Consider the following 25,271-nt stretch of genomic DNA (forward strand, 5'->3'; position numbering starts at 1 on the left):
CTTTTTTGGTTCTCCACCTTACTTGCTGTGTATTGAGTTGGTTGCATTTGCAGGTGTCTTGTGCTATTGTGGAGGGCGCTGAACTTCAGTGGAGGTTAAGTTGAATCCCTTCTCCTTCCAAAGTAACTTGGATTCCTCTTATTGAAAAGTACTTTTTTAATACAAAGATTGATGATAATGATGATCACTTTGAAAACTTTTTTTTCTTTCCAGGTAAATACTGTGAGTGGACTATTACTGTATAACACCACTGTAGTGCACAAAATACAGGGTATCTAATGTCTCCCTTCCAGCATCAAAATAAACAGTACTTCTTCATCCTAGTGTTAATCCCGCATCAGCAGGGTCCACTTGTCGGCACGCCCGTCTCCATTTGGCGTGGTCATAGGTGTCTTCCGGGGCGACATACACTTTCCACATGTCTTCAGTCATCCAATCCATCCACCGCTTCCTGGGCCTGCGGGCTCAGTCGCATCGCTGTCCATGCCACCATGTGCTCGCCACTTCTCATCACATGTCCATACAATCGCAGTCTTCCTTCTAGCATTTTCTCCGTTATTGGTCCCACTCCCATGCGTCGACAGACATCGTCATTGAGGACGTGGTCAAATCTTGTTAGGGCAAGACACCACCAGGTCATCCTCATCATGCCTGGAAGCTGCTGGCCAGCATTCCGATCCATACAGGGCGACAGGACGGACAACGGTCTTGTAAACTTTGGCTTTGAGTCAGTTTGCCATCTGGCGATCGCAGAGAACGCCAGTGACCTGGCACCACTTCATCCACACCGCGTTGCCTCGGCCCTGGCGTCTGGGAGGGTGTTGCCGTCGCTGCTGATGATGGAGCTGAGGTATTTAAACTGCGGCACTTCCTTGAGGTCTTCACCGTTGATGCTGATAGTTCCATCAGTTTGAGGGCCACACTCGATGTACTCGGTCTTCTTGGTGTTCAGCCGCATTCCATGCTCTTCCAGTCAGATCTTCAATCTCTGCATTTGGTGTTGGAGCTCTTGGCATTCTTCATCCGTCAAGAAGACATCGTCGGCGTAGAGCAGCAACCACGGGTAAGGTGGCTGGAGGTCGGCCGTCTCTGTGTCCATGCAGAGCGCAAAGAGCAGGAGTGAAAGGGCTGATCCTTGGTGAACACCGACGTTTATGGCGAAAGGCAGTGAAGTGCCCACCGGGCCTTGGACGACGCTGGTGACATTGTGGTAAAGCAGCTGGACCCATTGGACGTAGGCCTCGGGGACGTTGTGTGATCACAAGGCATGCCAGATGAGCTCATGTGGGATCCGATCGAACGCTTTCTCCAAATCAAAATAAACACAGCACAATGCCATTAAAATTGGGATTTTTTTCATTGGCCTCATGACCTTCAATCATTTCCTAAACACACAGACCTAAATCAACCCTGTAGTTCCATTCCCTCAATTATACAATATCTGTTTTTTTTTTTCAAAACGTTTGAGTGATGGTTTCTACTCCACTTACAGGAAATTTCTAATCTAAATGTGGTGCCTTGCAAAAGCAATCAGACCCTTCCTATGGTAATGCCTTTACTGAAAATAGAAAAGGATGCATAAACCTTTTTAAAATATTAAAATCAAAACTTGAATGATCATACTGAAGCTTTCTGAGGGCAAGATATATTCCAGTAAATGTCAGCAAAAACTAAACAGAACAAAATTAATTATGTTGAATTCATAAATATTCAGACCCATGAACTCACTATTTGGTGGAAACACCTTTCATGGCAGTTAAACTACAGCCACAAATGTGTTGGATAAGGCTCTAGCAACTTTGTACACTTTGTATTGGCTTAGTGCATGTCTTGCCAATACGTTTTGGCATAATTGCTCAAGCCATGTCACGTTGCTTGGGGTCACTTATGGACAGCAGTTTTCAAGAATTTCCACAGATTCTTAAAAAAGTTCAAGTCAGGATTTTGACTGGGTCTCTCAAGGAAATTAATTCTTAAGCAACTCTGGTGTAGCTTTGACCTTGTGGTTTGGTTTATAATCCTTCTGTACTGATAAATTGTTGTCTCACTTTCAGGTTTGAAGCAAGTTTTTGTTTAAGCTTTGCCAGTACTATGCTCCATCTACAGTACAGTATGTTTTCATGATTCTTTACAACCTCCCAGCCTCTGATGATGAGAAGCAGAACTATAACATAATCCTGCCACCACAATGCTTGACAGTAGGGATGGTGTGGACTGTTTGATGCACTACTGTACAGTAAATTGGGATTATGTTGGATGTAGCAATTTATTTTTCAACTGAAAAGTACTCATTTTCTCTTGTCTGATTACAAATGTTTTTGCCACATGTGCAGTATAATCTAGGTGATTTATTAAGTCCCCATGCAGGATGTGAGATGTTCTTATTCAATTCCATACAATCCTTTGTGATTGACTGGGATAATGTTCACCCATGAACATTTTCTCTCATCTCAGACAATGGAATCTAATTAATTCAAAATTGCTCTGAGCCTCACATTGGCATTTCTGACCAGAACCAGTTTTCTTCTTGTCCAGCTCCTCACTTTAGATTTGATTAGATTACATTAACTTTATTGTCCATTAAATTTGTCTCAGGTTTCCCAATTAGAGATCATACAATTAATTAAAATATACCACATACCACTCATTAGCAACCATAAAAGAACACATACCAAAAGACATAAAAAGCATACATTAACAGATAAAATCAAATCATAACGCAGATAGCTGGTACAAACAAATAAAATATCATGAACAGCTTGTGTTCAGTACTTGTATGAAGTATGGGATAAAGGACTTTTTCTAACAGCTCTGGGGACATGAAACGTGGCTTGCCAATCACCTTCCCAGCAAAAGTAACTATTCTAGAAAGCTTGTTTCTGCACTTCATACACAGGTTCCCATACTATACTGCTATATTAAAAGATAAAACAATTTCTACCACGCTGTTCTATGCCACCTTAAGAATGTACTTGTTAATGCCAAATTATTTTAATCCTTAATTAAAAGAAGCACTGACTGGCCTTCTTAATGATACTCACATTTTTTGGGTTCAAAAGTAAGTGTCTTATAAATAAATGTTCCTAAATATAAAAAAATGTTCCACTCTGTCCACCTGCTGATTATTAAGTGTGACAGGATTGAAATTACAGTTTTCTTCAATAGTTAGTTGTGAAATAAGTTAATTTTTGTTTGGCGCATTCATTTCCAAATTACTTGTCTGGGACAAGTTTTGAAACTGTACATTCACCCGGTCAAAATATGCATCCTTGTATACTGTATGTGATTATATTTCATCAGAAAGCCTAAAAGAGCCATATCTTCTGCATCTTTGATCAGTTTATCATTAGCACTATAAACAGTTCTCATTTATATAAACTGAAAAAAGCTACGGCAACAAAAAACAGCCCTGAGGTGCCCCTGTACTTAAATCCAATTAGTCTGAGTATACTCCATTAAAACAAAACCCTCTGAGGATGATCCAAAAGAAAATCTTTAATCCAAAGAATAAGACTGCCAATCACATTAAGCATAAGAAGTCTTTCTAAAAGAATGTCAATTTGCATAGTTTTAAAAGGTGAGCTGGAACATATGCAAATGTCTTTGGATGTTGAGGTTCTTTGCTATTCCATCAACTACAGTAAGAGTCATATCCTCGGTCACCCTATATGCCTGATAGGACAGTAAGGGATTAAGTTGGTCTCTTTCAGTGTGGATGTAAGCTGGTTGATAAGCACCCTATCCATGCACTTGGCTAGAAGTTGAGTGAGGGCTACTGCTCTAAAGTCCTTAAAAAGTGTTGAAACTGTAAGCCCAGGTAATGCTGTTGATGTTTTTCATAAGTTTAGAACAATGCAAACATTAATCTGACTCTGAAGCTGAGCAAGAACAGCTTTAAGCTGATAAAAACACAATTTGAGCACTCTACCTCTTAAGCCGTCAGGCCCTGGTACTTAATTAGGTTTAATTTTAGAGAGGCAAATTTCTACCTCCCTCTCAGATAACTGAATGGGATCAAAACTTAATGTTTGATTACAAATATTATTGCATTATATCCTTGAATCTCTCACAATAAATCTTACTTAATTCATTGACAAAGTTTTCATAATCTAAAATGTTTACATTCTGCTTCTTCCTCTCTCTGCCTATCATTGTATTAAGCCCTTCCAGTGCTTGCCTTGCATTACCTGTGTAGAACCTTTTCCTGTATCCTTAAACTCTACCCTAGCTCTGAAAACTTTACATCTAAATTCCCTCTTTTTGCTTTACCACATCCACCCCTTTCAGAAATTCAACTTTCTTATCTTTCAGATACTTCTACAGCTCTTTTGAGAGCCATGGTTTATTATTAGGGAACATTTTAACAGTCTTAGTTGGAATAACTGCAGATAACTTCTTAAAGGTGTCTGTCAGTTTATGGGGATCACAGTCCAACTAACAAACTTTGGGTGTTCTGCCAATTGGTAAAGCACGGAATCAGGATTCTGTAAAATGGCTTCGGCAGCTTCCTACTTATTTGGTCCCAGTACATAAGCAAGAAAAATAGTAATTCAACTCAAGTGGGAGATAAAATGGTCTATGGAATTGCATTGCCCAGACATTATCAATAAAAATACCAAATCCTCCTCCGATGGATTTCTGTGAAGATATTCTGTCCTGGTATGCCCGAACAACAATGTAGCCTTCAACATTGACATTTGCATTGTCCTCATTATGTCTAATCTCAGTAAAATAAATCACATTGCTCTGATGGAAAAGATCATCAAATTTCAGATGTGCTCTCATCTTATCCATTTTATTAATCAAAGATCTAACATTTGAACAGGTTATGTCTCCTCAACTGATTTCTCAAAACTCTTCTCTTTGATCTCTTTTTTAAAGTTTTTTTTTTTAAAGTTTTAAAGTTTTACTTGCTTTTTGCACTTGCTTTTTGGACGATTTAAGACAAGGCTGGGATTTAGTTCAACAGCATCTATTTTGTCTCTTGAGTACAGAATAAATGTTTGCTGGTACAAACTGACACCATTGTCCCTGAAAGTTCTCAAAAAACTGTATAAATGAAAACAAACAATTTTGATACAAATTGTTCATACTTGTATCAAGAACATCAAAATTATATTAAACACAAACACACTCAGCACAAAAAACATTGTACTGTAAAGAGCAGCAGAGCCGCACCCCTGCCATCGCAAATTACAGTTCACTCCCACCATTCAACCTGCAAAGGTCTGGAGGGATAGTCTGATTTAGGCAGTATGCGGTTGTCTACAACTTCTAAATGATAAGCCTTTTTGAAATGTTTCATATGCTTATCTCCTGATGTGCAGCCTTTAACCTTAATTGTTTTGAAAGCATCTTCTTCATGGTTGAATCTATGGAAATTAATTTTGAAATGGAATGTGTATGGAAGATACACAAGAGAAATACCATGCAGCACCTAATACAGTACTGCAGGTCAACAAAGAATTTTAAAATCATTCCTCTAAGAGAATGGTAGCCAGTACATGTTTTCAATCACAGGGGAGGAGAAATATATTTGGATTTTTTAGACTTCACCAGAACTTGAACAACACATTTCTGTACATACTGTAGTTTCCCAATAAATTTATTGGATGATCAAGCTAGCACAGCATTGTAATAGTCTAGCAGAGAAAAGATTAAAAGTGAACAATTTTTTATCAATGAAGAGTGTAATTTTGCGACTTGAAGGGAAGAACCAATTAACATCATCTCAGACTTATTCTTGTTTAGTTGTGGATAGACAACTGTATATCTTCAACACATTTGATTAGTACTGAACAAGCAATTTCAGGATTAGGTGATGTTATTCAGGTAGATCTGAGCATCATCAACATAACAGTGGAACTCACCACTATATTTTCTGATAACCTGGCCTAATGGCAACATACTGTATAAATATCGAAAAGGTAAGGGCCAAGGACTGAGCCCTGAGAGTCTCCAGAGATGACAGTGACAGGATCTGTTTTAAAGTCACCAAGGCTAACAAATTGTTGTCTGTAAAAAAGGTAAGACTTAAAGCACTGCAGTATATGATTGTTATGACCCACATAATGTTCCAGTCCGTTAATCAGAATGGTATGATTTACATATAGCTGAAAGTTCTAATAGTATGAGAAGGGAGGGAAAGCCAGCATCTGCAGAGATAAGAAAGTCATTAAAAACTTTCACCAAGGCTGTTACAGTACTTTGGTTCGCCCTAAACCCTGATTGAAAGATTTCAACAAGAAATTAGACATGAGTAACCAATTGGGACGCTACCACATGTTCTGATAGGTTTGCTAAAAATGGTAGTTTTCAAATAGGCCTAAAATTTGAAAATTAATATTGATTAAGGCAAGTTTTTTTTCAAGAGGGGAATGCTTTCATCCCTTTTCGACTGTGGATGAATTAATGAAGTAAATAGGAATACGTTTATTATAGTACAAATAATAGAAGACAGTACTGAGAAATACAGAACTTCATAAATGGAGGATTTACATCTAGATGAGATAATTATGTGCTCCTAAATTAATTATGGTTTGCCTAAGTTAATGTTTTGAATCCATGCATTCCATTTTCTTTGATATTATCTATTTTATTTGGTTTTGAAAGCGTGATGTAGGTTGTGTATATAACAAATACTGTATGAATTGCTGTTTACACTATGAGAAGAGTACGTTCTGATGCTGGCACAAGATAAACATACATGAAGTCCAGACAAGACATTTTGCAAATGAAATAAAAACTTCTTCCTGCCAGTAGATATATGGTTAGTCTATTAATTATTTGAAAAAAAAGTCAGTAGTCATTGAAAAACGAGGTTGTAATTTAGTAGAACCATTTATGTCTGTGTATTTTTATTTTAATTGTATTGCACATTGTCCATTTGGGAATGGCAAAACAGATATAAGAGCTTGCTTATAGATCCCTAGTGTTTCTCAGTAGTGAAAATATCAATAATTAAAATGTTTATACAGTCTTTCCAGGACTGGATGGGGTTGCTTCATAAATAAATGTAAAGGTGAGGAAAATGGGTTCCTTTGTCTATGCCTGGTAAACTTTCTTCTTTTTAAGTGAAATGCATATATATAATAGACACCTCAGAGCACATTTTACTGACAATTCCTCTTCACAGGCAGCTGACAACAATCAGGTTATTGATGTCATTAACAACATTAATCCCAAACAGAGCTTTTGGACTCTCACCTCTGGCCCTTTTTCCACCAGTTGATTATTTCATTAACCCAGTAAACACAGGTCCAACCTCACCCAAGGAGAAATTCAGGTGCTCCAGACTCTCCGCAACAGAGATGATATTGTCATCAAACCAGGGGACAAAGGAGGCATTGTTGTGGTGTGGCGTAAGGACCTATATATCTTTGAAGACTCTAGACAACTAACTGACACTTCTGCCTACTTCCCTCTCCAACGGGACCCTACCACTTACTACCAAAAGGAAGTGGTTTCCACTGTAGTGGCAATGCTTGTTAATAAGACAGAATTAAGCATTGGTATGCGGTCCTAAATGAGGCCCCATCTCACCCTCCATCTTCACAGAGAAAGTATTCATGCAGGCTGATTTAAGATGTTTTCTTTTGATAAGGGACAGCTCCCAGACGGGGATGCACTTAGCTAAGCCTGGCTATCATGATAAATGGTCATCCATTGGCGCCTATCAGTCTAGGGAGTGCAGAATGGACATCTGGACTGCATTCTTAAGTGTCAAGAGTAAGTGACTTATATCTCACCTTGACCAACCAATCAGGGACTGGCAGGGCGTGGTAATACCACGTGGGTCTCCAATGCCCGCCAAACTCTCAACCAATCAGCACACATCTGGGTCTTGATCAAAAAGGGAGCGCAAGCTCAGTTCTGGGCTCTCCTTGGCCATTTTCGCGCATCCTCAGAGACAATCACGTGACAACTGCTGTTGTCTGCAAAGGGACTTGGACTTTGTTCTAAGCGTGAGGCCGAGGATCCCGTACGTACTCAGAATTCTACCAACATGAATGCTCCTCTTGATCAACGGCAGCCTACAGTTGGACCCTCGTCGACAACCTAAATAGCTTATTCAGAAGCAGCGCTGGACCGGGAACGAACCAGCTTCTTCCCAGGCAAAAGAGTGACTTGTGAGGACTCGCGGTCACACTCTGTGCATAGAGACTTTCTACTAGCCAGCCGGACTGCTGGTAGATCCCCTCGGAGCAACAACTGCCCTGCGTGTCGCAGTCAGATTCCTCCGCCCGTCCTACTCCGAGCTACACCTCGATTGGTTGGCCGGTAGCCAGAGGACGCCGTGACAACGCCCATTGGACAACCGCTGGAACAGAGGCTGCAACAGAGCCTGTCAGCTGGTTTGGTGTTCGTGCCGGGAAATTCCAAATCCATACACAGTGGATAAGTAAACCCCATGTTCTACATTGCGTCTCGAGAATTCAATTGTACCTCAACACAAGTTGTTATCAATTTAATTCATGAGTAATGTATTTACTTCCGAGTTTAGAGTAACAGTGGGTAATAACACTGATTAGCGACTTGGTAACCGAACATTATATATATTGACATGTATTCTCTGTTGTGTATCTCTTTGTGTTTGCATCTCTTCGAGATTATATACCTTGTATATTGATAACCCTCACAGTAAGGTCCGCCGCTCGTATCCAGGCAGACTAGTATATGCTTGGTGCACAGTTTATATTAATAAATGTATCTCGTGTATTGAACCCGTGTGTGTGCGTTGTTAGTTGTTCTGACGATTGATTTTCTAAAAGCCCCAACGAACAACCTCGTGATTACTGCTACAATTAATAATTGTCTCAGTAAACCCATCAAACCACTACACCACCATCTCCCTTCTTATCAGCAGTAAGGAGCTCCCCCAGGAGGCGAACTGGTTCATCATTGGACATCCGCAGGTATCTCAATTTTACCTTCTCCACAAAATCCACAAACCGGACACCCCTGGATGCCCCATCGTATTATCATGCAACTGTCCAACTACTTACATCTGGGCCTTTCTCGACAGCCTCATGAGACCGCTGGTTGAAGGTCTTCTCTCATACATCAAGGACACCAACCACACGCTCCAACTTTTTAATGATTTCCAATTTCAGGGCCCCGAATGCTACATTTTTTCTATGGACATCATATCTCTTTACACAGTTATTCCCCATAATGAAGGCCTTACAGCCCTCAAGCACACGCTGGACAAATGCATGGATTCATACAGCTATTTCCTGTATAGCTCATTTCACCGCAAACACACTAAAAACTCTCTCCCTTTTTCACAGTTCCTTCAGCTACGACGATTATGCAGCAACGACATCGACTTCCAGAAGCAAGCCCTCAAAATGTACTCCTTTTTCATCAACAGAGGATACCCCAGCAGTGTTATTGATAGGGCCCTTGCCGAGCCAAAAACACCCCTCGGACCATCAACTCAATCAGGAACTCCTGCCGTAACAACCGCATTCCTTTGGTGCTTCCCTACCGCCCCAACACACGTCCTATCCCCAGGACTATTAACGACAACTTTTCCATCCTACAGGATGATCCCTCCATTGGGGCCCTCTTTTCTGACCGCCCCATCATCTCATATCGCCGACCACCTAATCTGCGCAACCTTCTTGTTCACAGCTCCCTTGACTGCCCTCAGCAACCATCCACACCAGGCACTTTCCCTTGCAACAGAGCTTCCTGTATCACCTGCAAGTACACATCTAACACCAAACTCATTCAAGGCCCCTCAGGACAATTCCGGATCACCCAGATGGCATCTTGTACCTCCAGCAACCTTATTTACTCTATCTCTTGCAGTAAATGTCCAGCCATCTACATTGGAGAAACAGGAAGGAGACTTGGAGACCGCTTCAGAGAACATGTTAGGGCTGTGAAGATCAAAGATCTCTCCAAGCCCATTGTTTCACATTTCGCCTCTGATGGCCATGACCACTCTAATCTCTCCGTCTCTGTTCTCAAAGACAGTTTTCTGAACTCATACAGTACATCAGAAAGACTACAGAAACCAAAATTATCCTGCAGCTAGGATCACACCTTCCCCCTTCTCTTAACAACAGACTACTTTCGTTCTAAATTTTCTCCGTTCATTGGAGGTTTCATTTCACACCTCTCTACGCCTATTCTGTCTTCACACCTCTTGATTGGCCTCTCTTTCTGTCCACTGCACCCGCCTCTCGCTCCTCCTGTCTTCCAGCCTTTGTTCTCCCCCTACATTACCTTTGCTTACTGCCTTGTCTTTCTCACACCTGAAGAAGCCTCCATGGCCGAAACGTTATGTTTTTTCTTCTTTTTTTTTCAGCATGGAACAAACCTATTACTTGTTCCTATATAATAGACGTGCTATTGAACCCAAGGTATATCTCCTTAAAAACATTTGGTGTGAATACACAGTGCTTAATTTCCCTGAAGTGAGGTTAGGAAGGTCGATGTCAAATAATTAAAAAAAAATCAGTAGCCTTTGGGCGTGTGTCGGAAATTGGTTTACTGTGTTGTTAGAGGGAATCCCCCTGCATTAAGTAGCTAACATATGCTCTAAAAAACAAAACATATACAGTACAAAAATCATGCTGTGGGATAGTCTGCAGGTAAGACTGAATAATTGTAACAAACTTTCCAGTTTCTTATTTTAACACACATCTCCCTTCTGCGTTGTGAATAGTCTGCACTTTTTCAATTACAACTACAGAATATACTTTTAAATATTGGAAGAATTGTTCTTCAAGTATATTGTTAAAAATACTGGAAATGCTCAAATGAAAAAAAAATCCAAACATAGCATTTTGTTAAAATCATACACTTAAGATATAGAAGAAAAAGAATGCCACTCAGTGTTAATAAGTGTCCAACAGGAACAATGAAAAAAGCAGGGCACGCACTCTCGACGTTATTAACTATGATTCAATCAACTATATTTATTATGATTTATTAAATGCTGCCAATATTCATGCCAAATAAGCCTCCATCAGCACATACACGCTTACCTCTTATAACAACTAATAACTTTTAAATAACAATACAACAATTTGCTAATAACATACTATCCATTAATCCATTTTCTAACTGCTTGATCCAATTCAGGGTTGTGGAGGAGCCGGAGTATATCAAGAGAAGCATCAAATGCAAGACAGATTTTCCACAAGCCAATTACTGTAACTCACCAGTATGTTTTTCATATATTGTTCAAGGTATCCCATTAACTTTTTCTTTTAATAGTTTGTTTCACAATAACATTTGTGTACTATAAATGAAACAGAAATGGATACTGGAAAATGTCTTGAGATGTCTGCAGTGTGTTTTCAAGCAACCTAATTTTATGTATTTTATTGAGAGGATGTCTGTCTCCTTAAAAACCCATTATCTGTGCCGCTGTTTTGACCATAATGTAGAAGTACATATTATAGCTAAATGTAATTCAATATTGCAGTCCCTGTTTAAGATTCTAATAAATAATAAATAAAGTGCAAATTTAGAAGGTATATCTGTATAAAATAACAAAACACCTGATTTATAAATGATTTCAAGCAGATCATTTTATTTATAGATTTTTTAAAATGTTTGTTTTTCGGAATACAATTGGAAAGGTATCTCTTGTTCTCCTTGATTTTCTCTTTCCTATTTTCCCCCAAACAATAGGTCCATTAAATATTTTCTAAACATTCATAGGTCATTTGAAGCTTTTTGTCCACTTAATTATTTAACGACAACTAACATATGAAATAGTGTCATTAACTGCTGGTTATCGAGCAAATAATACATCTACTGTACAGTACATTTGTCAAGGCATAGGGTCACTTTACGTTATGTTCACTTTTTGAGAACTTTGTGAAAAGTGAATTGATGCATGTTTTTCTCTTGACTGTTAGGCCCTCTTTGTTTTTGTTATACTGTTCCTGTCAAATAAAACAAATCTTGGTTATATTTCCAACCTCTTCAAATTGATCTAAGATTGATCCAAGCAGGGCTTGTTACTGTAAACTAATTCACAAATTTAAATGAAGGCTGTAAATTGGCAAGATACACCCTGGATGGGACACCAGTCCATTGCAGAATACATACAATATAAACATGCACACACTCACACCAGGGCCAGTTTTCCCAAAAGTCAATTAATTACTTTACTGGTATATCTTTGGACTGTGAGAGGAAGCCAGATTACTTTGAGGAAATCCACACAAACACAGGGAGAACATACAAACCTCATACAGATAGTACCCCAGGTCCAGAACTGAGCCCGTGGTCCCAGAGCTGTGAGGCAGCAATGCAAAATACAACCTATGAAATGTTACATAAAACAATACCTGTAAAGTCATTAGATTCTAATAACTGCAAAAAGTGATGAACACCCCCAAACAAAGATGCGTGAAAATTTAATCTCATTACCATGTTTCTTAAAGTCAATACTAATGTGTTTATTGGACATTTACCAAGTATGTCTGCCACAAGATATAATATCATTTTGACAGCACATGTACATCCCACTTATCAGATGTGGCTCATGTTGTTATGGAAGCTGAGCCCATTTTTGATAAGGGGATTTTTGACCTCCTGCTGTGTCCTGAATTACACTGGGCAAGCTGGTATTTTCTGCATATACAGTATATGGACATTACTCAATGCATCTTAGCTCCTGGCAATGCATGTTCCACTATTTCATAATTGAATGAAATATTGCTAGACCAATTTGTAATGATTCAAACCAGGTAATAAATACTGTACTTGGGACAGTTTTTCTTAAACAGGAGCTCTAATACATAAGAACTTCAGAGCAGTTATAATGGAGAGGAGACCATTTGACACTTCTAACCTGTTTTGATAGTAAATAGTAAATGATATCATTTTATCTAGCCATTTCTTGAAAGAAACCAGGATATCAGGGTTACAACTCTTTGAAGTGTTTCCTGTTTCTTGGTTTCAAATGCATGTCAAAACAGTTTCCCTGGATTATGCTCCGTTGTTGATTTTAAAGACAGTTTGAATATTTGTATCAGATCCCTTTCTAGTCCTCTCTGATCAAGACTACAGGGGTTTAGTTTCTTTAGCCTGTCAGTGTAGGAAATGCCCAAAATGTACAGTATGTCTTCTTTGGAGAAATTCTAGATCATCAATATACCCAATCTATATTGTAAACCAATATTGTTTACTACCTTCTGTTCATACAAAACCCTACACTTGTCTGCATTAGACTTCATTTGCCAGGTGTTTTACCTTGAATTACATTTATTCTGTTTTAATTTCATTTTCTGCATCTACAATGTTTGCTAGTCTACCTACTGTAGTTTGTTATCTTCTGCAAGTATGTCTTGATAGTTCATATAAATTAAGAAGAGTCATCCTAATACAGATCCCTGTAGTATTCCTCTTACTGCATTAGCTGATTTTGAATAAGCAAACCTTTTCTATACTCTCTGTTTTCTCTTTAATAAACAGTTCTCAATCCAAACCCTCATATTTAACTGAATATCTGCAATTTGAGAATTAATCATTAAAAAGAACTTTTTCAAAATGTTCATATTTTCATATGCCTTGTGTGTATCCATTACTGTTGCTGCTTGTTCAGTGAACTCTAACAAGCTGGTTAGACAAGACCTACCTTTCCTAAATCAATGTCGACTATTTCTCAGAATATTATTTCCGTATAGATAATCCACTAGTTTAGTTCTAATATTTGTTTCTACAGTGTTACATATAATTGAAGTGAGATTTATTGGCTTATAATTACTTAATTTAGTTTTTTCATGCTTTTTAGGATGAGTACTATATTAGCAATTTTTTCGTCTCTGTGCACTGTCCCTGTTTTAAGTGACTGTTGGAAGAATTGTATCAGTGATTTCTGAATTTCATCTCTTGTTTCCTTGAGTGCAATTGGCAAGATACCAATTACCATGCAGGTCCTGTGGATTTATTGATCTTGAGTGCTTCTTGTACCAGAACCACTTCTGCCTTTTCTATGGCTACACTATTCAATACAGAACTTTGACTTTCTGCTGCCTGAGGTATGTTGTTGAAACTTCCTTAGTGAACAGAGTGAAATACTAATTTAGTACATCAGCCATTTCTCTTTCATTGTCTAGAATTTTCCCCTTTTTTATCCTGGGTATATTTCACTTCATCATTGCTGCTTCATTTGCTGTTGAAGTAATGAAAGAACATTTTATTATTAGTTTTAGCCTCCATTGCAATGTGCATTTCAATTTCTCTATTTGCCTTCCTAAAATCTTTTTTTTTTAATCAGTGCTTGCAACTCATTGTGTTCTTTTTTTAACTGGATCCTGTTGTTTTTTATTGATAATTTTCTAAATTGTTTTCTTTTCCTTGCTGTTGTCTTAATTTATTTGCTTAACCATTTGGTGCCATTTTGATATTTTAGGATAGATGTTCAGATTCAAGGTAGATTATTGCATTAAGACGATTTGTAATAATCTTTCTGTTGTCTTGACCAGACAATAACCCTAGCAGCTTAGGCCTCTGTGTAAAGCACTAGGAATACCATTGTAAGGGATGGCACCATATTGCAAGTCAGTAACACAGACCAGGAGATCACAAACTGGGTCCATTCTCAACCTCCATAATGATATATGGTCCAACACAGCTCCTTTCATGCTTCTTGCTCCATGTAGAGGAACCTTTTTGGTTTTGCATAAATTTATGCAATGGAAAAATTAATTTCAAAATCAACATCTGCATTTGGTGGTCTACCCCTAAAATTATAACTCTAGAATGTTTTTTTTTTTTAATGAGTCTAACCAATGTAGATTCAGAGACTCTTGATCCTTTAGCACAATTTCCATAATTTAAATACTCTTTTTGATATACTGTACTGAGCTATACCTCTCACTCCTTTGTCTTTCATGTCTCGCTGAGACAGTGTGTATCTGTTAATGTTACATTCTTCTCTATTTTCCTCTCCAAGCTGACTCGGATTAGCTCAGATTGGTTAAGATTCACAACTGTACAATATTAAATAGATTGCAGGATAAATGTTCAAATATTTTCATTCCGATTAATATTGTAAATTGTGCTGGAGATGTCATAACCTTGGAAAAGTGGACGGTCTTGTTTCTTTTATGGTCTGAAAGAAAGTAATGTATCTTTCTTTGTTTCTGAAATAATACAATTCTATAATGGGGTATCATATTTTAGGGAAGTTCTAAGTGTTGATATGTTAATTGATGCGTTAAAGAATACTTTGGTTTTCTGCAAAATAATAGTGGAAGGATTAGTGAGTTGGGGTTATTGTTGGTTATTATGAAAGCCTCTGTATTGTTTTTTGCTGAAATAACATTTCATTTTTTTGTGTGTGTTTCCCTTTACTTATGCATTTTGTATGTTTTTTGTACATTATTTTTTCTTTGTTGCTGCATATGTAAACACCAGGGTCAGTGTATACCTGACTATTGTTCTCTTCTCTAAGTGCACTGAGAAGCTCAATAATGTTGTTTTCAAAATCATGTTGAGAGTAATATCAGATGGTGGGTCATTCTTCTCAAGGTAGATGCATTTAGGACAAGGATGTGGGCTGACTGAATTTTAATGAAAATGGGTCTGACGTGCAGGTGTTAGAGAAATACATTGAGATGCTTTTGATTCTGCCAATGACATGCTACAGTATATATAGAAGCAAAATACTTTACGAGAAAACTAAATTCTTCTGTGAGAACAATTAACAGAGATTTCTCAAGAGATTACTCAAGAATTCCTCCAATGTGTATTTAAATTAATTCACCTTTAGAATCATAAATACCCAAGGTTAATTCCCCAGGATTGCTGCAAATTCTTTCTTAGATTAGGATTGACATCACTAGGCTTCTTTTGAAAAAAGGAAGGCATTAGCATTCCATATCTTTCCCAGTCTAAGAGACATTACCCTTTCTGCTTTGGCAGCTCTGCTGAGGAAATGATGATGAATAGAATTCAAAGAAAGTCACTTCTTTATATAAAATGGTAGTTAAAACCTAGGACACAATGTGCTTCTTTAATTGCAAAGTTGGGAGGTAACATCACATTTGTATGCATAAATCCACCCATTTTCTAATCACTTTATCCAATTCAGGGTCGCAGTGGAACTGGAGCCTGTTCCAGCAAGCATCAGTTGCAAGGGAGGATACACACTGGATGGGACACCAGTTGTATGCATACAGTAAAGCAAAATATTTTAAATGGAGAGAATATAGAGGTTTACCATCTATAAGAAGCTACAGTACAAAACAAAGGGACCATTGTAAGCAGATGTCTTTGGGTAGGAATTATACCATTTAATTCCTTAATTTGTTTCCGGTTGAGGGGGAATGAAGGTGCATCTGACTGCTGCTCCTCTCACCATTTTCTAGTTTTCTTGTTTTTATTTTCTTAATATGTTTTTTTCTTTCTTTGTCACATTGAACTTGAACTTGAACTTGAACTTTATTGCCATATGTAACCGGTACTGGTACAATGGAATTCTTACTCACAGAAAGTCTCTCGATTGTAAAACAAGTGTAAAAAACAAAACAAAGTGCAAACAGTGCATCAAGACAATGTACAAACAAACAATAGACAATGTGCAAGTAAACATGTAGACAGTTTGAATGTAAACAATACAGACGTGTAAACAATGACTGGAGATGTGCAATAGATAAGAAATCATAAAGAGGTAGATGGTGATGGTGTAGGTGTGGTCCGGGGGGGATGGCTAAATGTGTTGGCCAGTCTCACTGCTTGTGGATAGAAGCTATTGAAGAATCTAGTGGTAAGTGTCCGTATGCTCTTATATCTCTTGCCTGAGGGCAGTGGGGTGAAGAGCTCATGCCCGGGGTGGTGACTGTCCTCTGTGATGGCCAGAATTCTACCACGGCAGCGGTTCTCATAGAGCTGTTTAATCTCGGTGAGACTGCAGCCGATGATCTTCTGGGCCATATTGACCATTCTCTGCAGTGCCTTTCTTTCTCACGAAGAGGTGTTGCCATACCACACGGTGATCCCGTTGGTGAGGACGCTCTCGATAGTGCAGCGGTAGAAGTTCACCAACACATGCATTGGCATCCCCCATCGCTTGAGGCACCTCAAGAAATAAAGGCGCTGCTGAGCCTTCTTCATGATAGAGTCAGTGTTCACAGTCCAGGTTAGATCTTTAGAGATGTGAATTCCCAAAAACCTAAAGCTGGTGACTGTTTCCACTTCCGTTCCATCAATACTGAGTGGGCTGTGAGTGTGTGGCCTGTGTCTCCGAAAGTCCACTATTAGCTCTTTCGTTTTCTTTATGTTCAAGTCCAGGTTATTGCTATGACACCACCTAAGCAGCTGTACAACTTCATCCCTGTAAGTGGACTCGTCATCATCACTGATCAGTCCTATTATAGTGGTGTCATCGGCAAACTTGATGATGCGGTTGTTGCTGTGTCTTGCTGTGCAGTCGTGAGTAAATAGGAAGTACAACCTTGGACTCAGACAGCAGCCTTGTGGGGTTCCAGTGCTCAGGGTGAGTGGTGTTGATGTTTTATTGCCTATCCGCACCACCTGTGGTCTCTCGATAAGAAAGTCCAGCAGCCAGTTGCAGACAGAGTTGCACAGACCTAATCCCCTGAGCTTTGTCACCAGTTGACTGGGTATGATGGAATTGAATGCTGAACTGTAGTCCACAAACAGCATTCTCACATACGAGTTCTTAGTGTCCAGGTGTTCCAAGGCTATATGCAGAGCCAGGGAGACAGCATCATCCACTGATCTGTTGTTCTGGTAGGCGAACTGCAGGGGGTCCAGGGACTCTGTGATGGAGGAGTTGATGTGTGACAACACCAGCTTCTCCAGGCATTTCATCACCACAGATGTTAATGCTACTGGGCGGTTACAATATCTTTTCATTCACCACTGACTGTAGCCATTTATTTTTCAGCTTTTTGTGCTGTTGAACTGAGGACTCTTCAAAACCACCTGCTGCTCCCCTGATCCAGGACTTCTTTCCTGTTTTTTTTTGTCACAGCATCCTAGATTCCACCAAAATACTCATAAGTGCCACGATCGCTCCTCCTCCTCTTAAGGGCCCTCCAGCTCTTCCTTGTTTGTCTTATTCCCTGCACCTGCCCCTTGTTCCAGTCTCCTTCCTGTCCCTTTGAAAGCCAGACGCAGTCGCCAATTGTGGCTCTGCATCTGATTTCCACATCATGCGAGCCCAGGACCTGGTTGCTCTTGGCTCCATTATGCTTTTAGCTTCCTGCTCCTGCTCCTGTTCCCCCTGCTGGTCCCGACCCGGAACCTGTTTTTAATCCCTTGTTTTGGATGGATTACCCGGCCATGGACTTTTGCTTGTTTTTTTGGATTCTCCCTTGGACTTATTCTTTGGATTGTTTGCCAGGGCCACACCTCCCCGAATAACCAGCACTGCATTTACATGTCCCCCTGTTTTCATCCCCGTATTCCTGCATGACTTTTTCCCCACTGTTTCCTCACAATTCTGGATTGTGTTGTCCACATAGGGTCCGAAAAGAACTGTTCGTTACAATAAGGTTCTCCTCACTGCTACTTATACATCTTAATATCTACATACTGTATTGATACTGCAGTGATATTGGGACCTTGTGTCTACTGAACTATATCCACTGCAGCTCTGGTCGCCATTTTCTTTCTTCATCCACTAGAGAAGTTACTGTCCTGGTTTATTGGCATTAGGTTACTAAATCATCCCTCTCCGCTGTTGACCTGAACAACCTACTCTCCCTTCCATGCCTGGATCATAGTGTGCTTTCCAACAAATCTCTTGGCTCACTGAGACCAACAGGAGCAAGAATACTCAACACCTGATCTGTGAACATCAACAAGGCTGTTGTACTAAATAGCCTCATCACCAAAAAAAAACATTTTCTTGTGCTTGACTGAGACCTGGCACAGACATAACAAAGGTCTCTTGTTTAACATAATTGTCCCTCCAGGTTAATGTTTGTTTGATCAATCTTGGCCTTCTGGTCATGAGGGATATAATTGTTATTTTTAATCTCCTTTACTGTGAAAGTTAGTGTCTTGTTTTAAATGTTTCTGTCCCCCATTCTGTTATTATTGTATTAATACAATAGTTAAGCGATTAAGCAGAAGTGGGAAATCCAAAAACCAAAACCAAAGAGTCGACACTGCGAGAGTCCAGACAAGGAAGAACAGGTACTAAGGAGGAACAGGCTGAAGGTGAGCTCAGAAGAGATCCTAATACCAAGCAATGTTTCCAGGTAAACTGGGGGTTTAAATAGTGAAGGAAGGGGGTGTGTAAGGGAAATTGGATAATGAGGGCTTAATTGAGACTAACTGCAGCCGTAACAGTTTTTAGCCCAACTCATCACCTTCCCTGAGCTCTTTCTATTTCAGACTCAAAACCTTCTTATAAGAAGGGCTTTTATTTCACTCTTTTCTGTGTCTGCCCCTTTGCTTTCCTTCTGTATTCTAGACCCTTGTTGTAACTATTTAATTCTTCTATATTATTAATGGTACTGTAATAATAATTCCAATACAGCCTCAAATTAACCATTAACTCCACCATGCTCAAAGAGATATTCAGTGTCTTCAAAATGTTTTATACCCTTCTCTAGACCTGGACTCCATGGTCCACATAGTTGACCTCACAGACAGAGTTATATGCATTTTGAAAACATGTGAACCACTATTACTGTTGCGACAGAGGTCATTCAACAAATTGTGTGACTTGTCAAAGTAATTTTGTTGACCTGAACTAATTTACTTTAGCCATAGCAAAGGGGTGTACAGTATAGCTGTGATTTTAATTTTATGGTTTTACTTTGCAGTTATTTAATATGCATATATTTACTTCCTTTCAACCATTATTGTACTGTTCAAGCATTCACTTTAAAAAATTTATTCATATCATATATTGCAACTCAGAAAAGTGGGCTGTCATTGGATGGGGGTGAATACTTTTTTAAGTTATTGTACATAGGGATTTCTGATTGTAATGTGCTAGGTCTATTTGTTTTTATGAAAGCAAAACTTTACAGGATAAACCTAATTTTGCTACACCTTGCCTTTATTTTGAATGTGGATTTGTGTTTTTGAGGTTTACAGTATCTATACTGTGAATGCCCTTTGGGTGTACCGTGTACAGCTTTAAAGGGTTGATAATAGTTGTGTAGCATGGCTGACACAGCCCCATCCTTAAAGTAAACCCATAATACAATATGTATTATGTATTATGTATTATGTAATATGTGCCTCAAGCGATAGGGGATGCCAATACATGTGTTGGTGAACTTCTATCGCTGCACCATCGATAGTGTCCTCACCAACGGGATCACCATGCAGAGAATGGTCAATATGGCCCAGAAGATCATCGGCTGCAGTCTCACCGAGATTAAACAGCTCTATGAGAACCGCTGCCGTGGTAGAATTCTGGCCATCACAGAGGACAGTCACCACCCCGGGCATGAGCTCTTCACCCCACTGCCCTCAGGCAAGAGATATAAGAGCATACGGACACTTACCACTAGATTCTTCAATAGCTTCTATCCACAAGCAGTGAGACTGGCCAACACATTTAGCCATCCCCCCCGGACCACACCTACACCATCACCATCTACCTCTTTATGATTTCTTATCTATTGCACATCTCCAGTCATTGTTTACACGTCTGTATTGTTTACATTCAAACTGTCTACATGTTTACTTGCACATTGTCTATTGTTTGTTTGTATATTGTCTTGATGCACTGTTTGCACTTTGTTTTGTTTTTTACACTTGTTTTACAGTCGAGAGACTTTCTGTAAGTAAGAATTCCATCGTACCAGTACCGGTTACATATGGCAATAGAGTTCAAGTTCAAGTTCAAGTTCAAGTCATTCTGGTATTACTAATAAACAGTAAAATCTACTATATATATATCCAAAAATATATTTTGTGTTCAATCCAGCAATTTCAAGTAATTCTAAGAAATGGAACATATAAAGTTTTATTTTAAGGCCTCATATTGGCTTCAGCAAAATATCTGATATTATTATTATTATAACATTTTGGAGAGCTCAGTGTTTCTCAGAGTTCATGCACTTATTGCCTCAAATGAAAATGCACTATTAAAATTTACACTCTATAATTTAAAATGAATAAAATTCAGCTTGCCAGCCCACTTTAAACCTTTTGCAATCATTAATGATTTTCCTAGTCTAATCATAAGACTTTTGAGTTAAACATAAAGAATATATTTGTCCTTGTACATTTAAATGTGTACATGGAATGACCCAAAAATAAAATGGATATAATATTGTACTTATCATACCTGACTGTGACTTGTTCACCAAAAATAATGGCCAGTCAGATCATAGAAAGATGCAGGATGCCAAAGATAAACTAGAGCAAAATGTTACTGGTTCACAAAAAATACCATACCTCTCTGCCACCTAGGTGTAGCGGCGAGGCTTATTAATAAAAAAGAATTAAGTGTTCTGAGCCTTCCCAAATGAGGCCCCATTTCTCTGTTCATCTCTGTGGTGCAGCCACAGAGAAACTATTCATGCAGGCTGATTTAAGGGTTCCTTTGATAAAGGACAGCTCCCAAAGGGGGATGCACTTAGCTGAGCCTGGCTATCATGATCAATGGTCATCCATTGGCGCCTATCTATCTAGGGACTGCATTCCTAAGTGTCAGGAGTAAGTGACTCATATCTCACCTTGATCAACCAATCAGGGACTGGTAGGGCCGAGTAACCCACGTGGGACTCTGATGCCCATGGAACTTTCAGCCAATCAACGAGCTGAAGTTCCTCCAGGTAAAAATAGGCAACACAGAGAGCCTGGAAGATTCAGTAAGATTCAGAACGGATTCAGGAGAATTCTGTGGACAATTCTAAAGGGAATTCAAAGGAGAATTCCAGGCCAGGACGGCCCAGGAGCAGAAGGCTCCCAAGGGCAGAACATTCTCGCAGCGCGCCTCCTGACCATCCTGAGACTCAGCCCGGACAACCACGGAACGGCCAGTGTGTCCGAGTGCCAGAACTTTCCTTTGTTCTAAGAGTCTAGAGCGGAGGTTGCCAGAGAGTAACCAGAGGATCCACCCGAGGTTAGCACCAGCAGCAGGCCTCGTGAACAGGTCGGAACTGTGGACAGCTGAATCACTATTCAGAACTAGCGCTTCATCAGGAACGAACCGGTCCTCTTCCTGACTTGCTAGGACCCACAGTCATCTTTTCTCCTGTACACAAACTTTGCTAGTTAAAGCCAACACTAACTAGCCGGTCAGTGAGCATCAGCAGCGCACCGTCGCAAGCCGCACAGCACAGCCTGGCACCAAGCCAGAGAGCGCGGATTGGACAGCAACAGCCTGCAACTGTTCCTTTGAGTCCGCAGGAGATCTGAATCCCCAAAGATTGGATGAGTATTCAACTTCACTGCATTACTGCTCGAGAATTCAATTGTTATCCCAACCAGTTGATATCAATTTAATTCCTAAGAGTTATGTACTTGTTTTGAGTATCTAATGTAGAAGTTATAACCAAGTTCATGTACGAAACGGTCTAAATGAATGATATACCGAAGGTATGTTCTCTTGATATATGTAACTCTTTGTAACTGACTGAATATATACCTTTTGTATTCTGATAACCCTCTCGATAAGATCTGTTAGGTTAACATGCATATTCTATGTATTAATAAATGTATCCTCATGTATTAGTACCTGTGTGTGTGCGTTGTTTGAGTTATGTCGCATGGTTGGATTCTAAAGCCATCAAAAGAATCAACTTTGTGATTTACTGCTACAATTAATAATTGTTCCAGTAAATGCCCAAACCCTACAGAACTGGTGCCTTCAGAGAGCCACTACATTTAATTTTGCTATGGTAACATTACATATTTGGCATCCCTGGGCCGGCTATGATTACATAGGTCAGGCTAAATACTTAAAGTCCCATGCCAGGTCCCACCTGACAAACAGGCAAATCCCATTTATCACAAGACAAGACTGTGGATCCACAACAGATAACATGTTAACAAACAACACATAAATAATTCACAATAAACAATTAAAATTCAAAATGGTAGGTCACACAAGCCATGTGACAAGGACAATAACATAGCTTTTCATCACGACAATCACAAATGTAAATTGTTTGACTGTAAAGCAAAAACATAACACTTTACTTAATTATACCACTTTTTAAGGGAACCTTAGTGTTCTCAGATTTTAGCTAATGACTATACCTGAACAGCAAAATTGCAATACTCTTTTTTTTGTTTCCTTTTGTTTCCAGAATTATGATAATAAATTACTTTTGTTAAATCCCAATAAAGGCTAAAACTTAAATTATCTATGAAATTACAGATCTGTGTTCAGACTTTTAATGCTCCATGGCTTATATGAAGTTTGAGCAGTGTGCAGTACCAGTAATCAAATACTGTGAAATTCCTTTGTTTTTCATAAATCAAGGTGAAGCGATTCCCTTTCAGCCAGGGCTCATACAGTACAATAAAATAACTCCTATTACCAGAGGTTATATTGTGGAGCTGTAACGGTGTGCAAACTGAAGCAGAGGTAAATTTCTTACTCAAAAGACAAGAGAGAGAAATATGCATGGCTCTATAGTCAAAACGGTGTGTTGTTTCACTCTTTTCTTTTTGGTTTGGTCTTTACTTCACGACTACTAGAGAACAAATACAATACTGCATTGATATAATTTGGTCACCTCCTTTGAAGGACCCGGATGCTCTCCAGATATCAAGGTACATCGCATGCCAACAGGATGTGGGCAATAGGATGAAGTTATGAAGACTTGGGGATAAGAAGGAGAATTTAGGAAAAAGTGTTTGCATGGAGTAACTTAGAAAATACCTTACTAGTCATTGAAAGATGCTTTTGATACACTGCAAAGTAATCACTCTGTAAATACTAAATATTTACATTAGCTATATACTGTTGATGCTTGTATAGCTTGAAATGAGTAAAAATAGGTTTCCCCGCATAAACCAATGATCCACTTTTTTGTTTTAACTGCCTAACTATCTTAATAATGTTTTACTGGGGATATCAAATTATTGTGCCCACAGGGCTGAGGGTTACATATTTAAAGTGACAAAATGAATCAGAAGGACTAAATTGTAATTATATAACCCCTCACTGCAGGGACTTGTATGACTGTCATTCAGCTGAATTGTACCCTTACATTGTCTATTTGTACAACACCGTAATCATATTTGTTTTTTTTAATTAATTAAAATTGAAGGCTACAGTATAATAATGCCTTTTAAGATAGGATTTAAAAGTGCTGACTGACTTGCAAGATCTGCTGTGGTCTAGTAGATGATTCCACAGTTCCAGAGACATGTACTTAGAACTTAAAAAAAATTCAACAACAATGTTAATGAACAAATGATATGTAGGTGTATAGGGAGTTTGTTTCCACCATGTTTATTATTCCTCTATAACTATGTGTGCAAGTGAGACTGCTAACCTTCCCTAGAGATGAATTCTTATCTTTTCTAGGACTGGCAATGAGTGGATGCTTTGAGAATGTAACTGTACTGTACATGCAGGAGGTGTTGCCTACTCCTGGCATTGCAATAAACATCCATTTGGGCATAACAACATATTGTTTCCTCTTGAGCAAAACTTCAATTTACACCAGAAGAACACACAGCACTTACAAGTTCTATAATATGTATTTCTCTAGGTAAACACTGGTCTCTGAACCACAGAAATAAATTTCCTTCCTGGAATTGTCTATCCACTTGTCTCATAGGTGTTGGCAGACAGCTGCCGAATCACCTCACAATAATATGTCTGCTTCAGTTAAAGCAGGGACATTAATGTGAAGGGCAGAACCTGATGATACAGGCTAAACAGAAACTGAAAAACACTGCAACAGTTTGTACCTCAGTAGTACCACAAAGAGAAATGGAAGGATCTCTTTTGAGGAGAATTAGATAAGGGGGACCAGGATTCGGCTTGCTGACTCCTCGAGAAAACTGGAGGAATGGGCTTCAAATGCTTATAATAACTTATTATAATGATTTGAACTGCAGCTCTTTATTCTTGCACTAGAAATTTAGAAAGCATAGCTTCTGATTTTTCTCATATTTACAGTTTGTGTTGTGAACAAAACATAATACAGTGTGAATCTTTAGATTTTCTTACAGATACACATTCTATTCCAGAAGTATATTACTCAAGTCTTTATGTCGTGTCGTAGCCAAGTTTATAGAGTTATATCATTAACTTAACATGGAGGTCCTACACATGCGAATCTCTTGTCTTAGGATTCCTACATCCTGTTTTACTGTAATCTTTGTCTGAAAAA

At 38.9% G+C, this 25,271-nt stretch overlaps 1 pseudogene; it reads right to left on the reverse strand.

The window, feature by feature from the left end:
• Positions 1 to 424: 424 nt before the first annotated feature.
• Positions 425 to 25,271, reverse strand: part of LOC138239382 (uncharacterized) — a 76,144-nt pseudogene continuing 51,297 nt past the window's right edge.

The sequence above is a fragment of the Lepisosteus oculatus genome, chromosome 6 (assembly GCF_040954835.1).
Source record: "Lepisosteus oculatus isolate fLepOcu1 chromosome 6, fLepOcu1.hap2, whole genome shotgun sequence".
Lineage (NCBI taxonomy): Eukaryota > Metazoa > Chordata > Actinopteri > Semionotiformes > Lepisosteidae > Lepisosteus > Lepisosteus oculatus.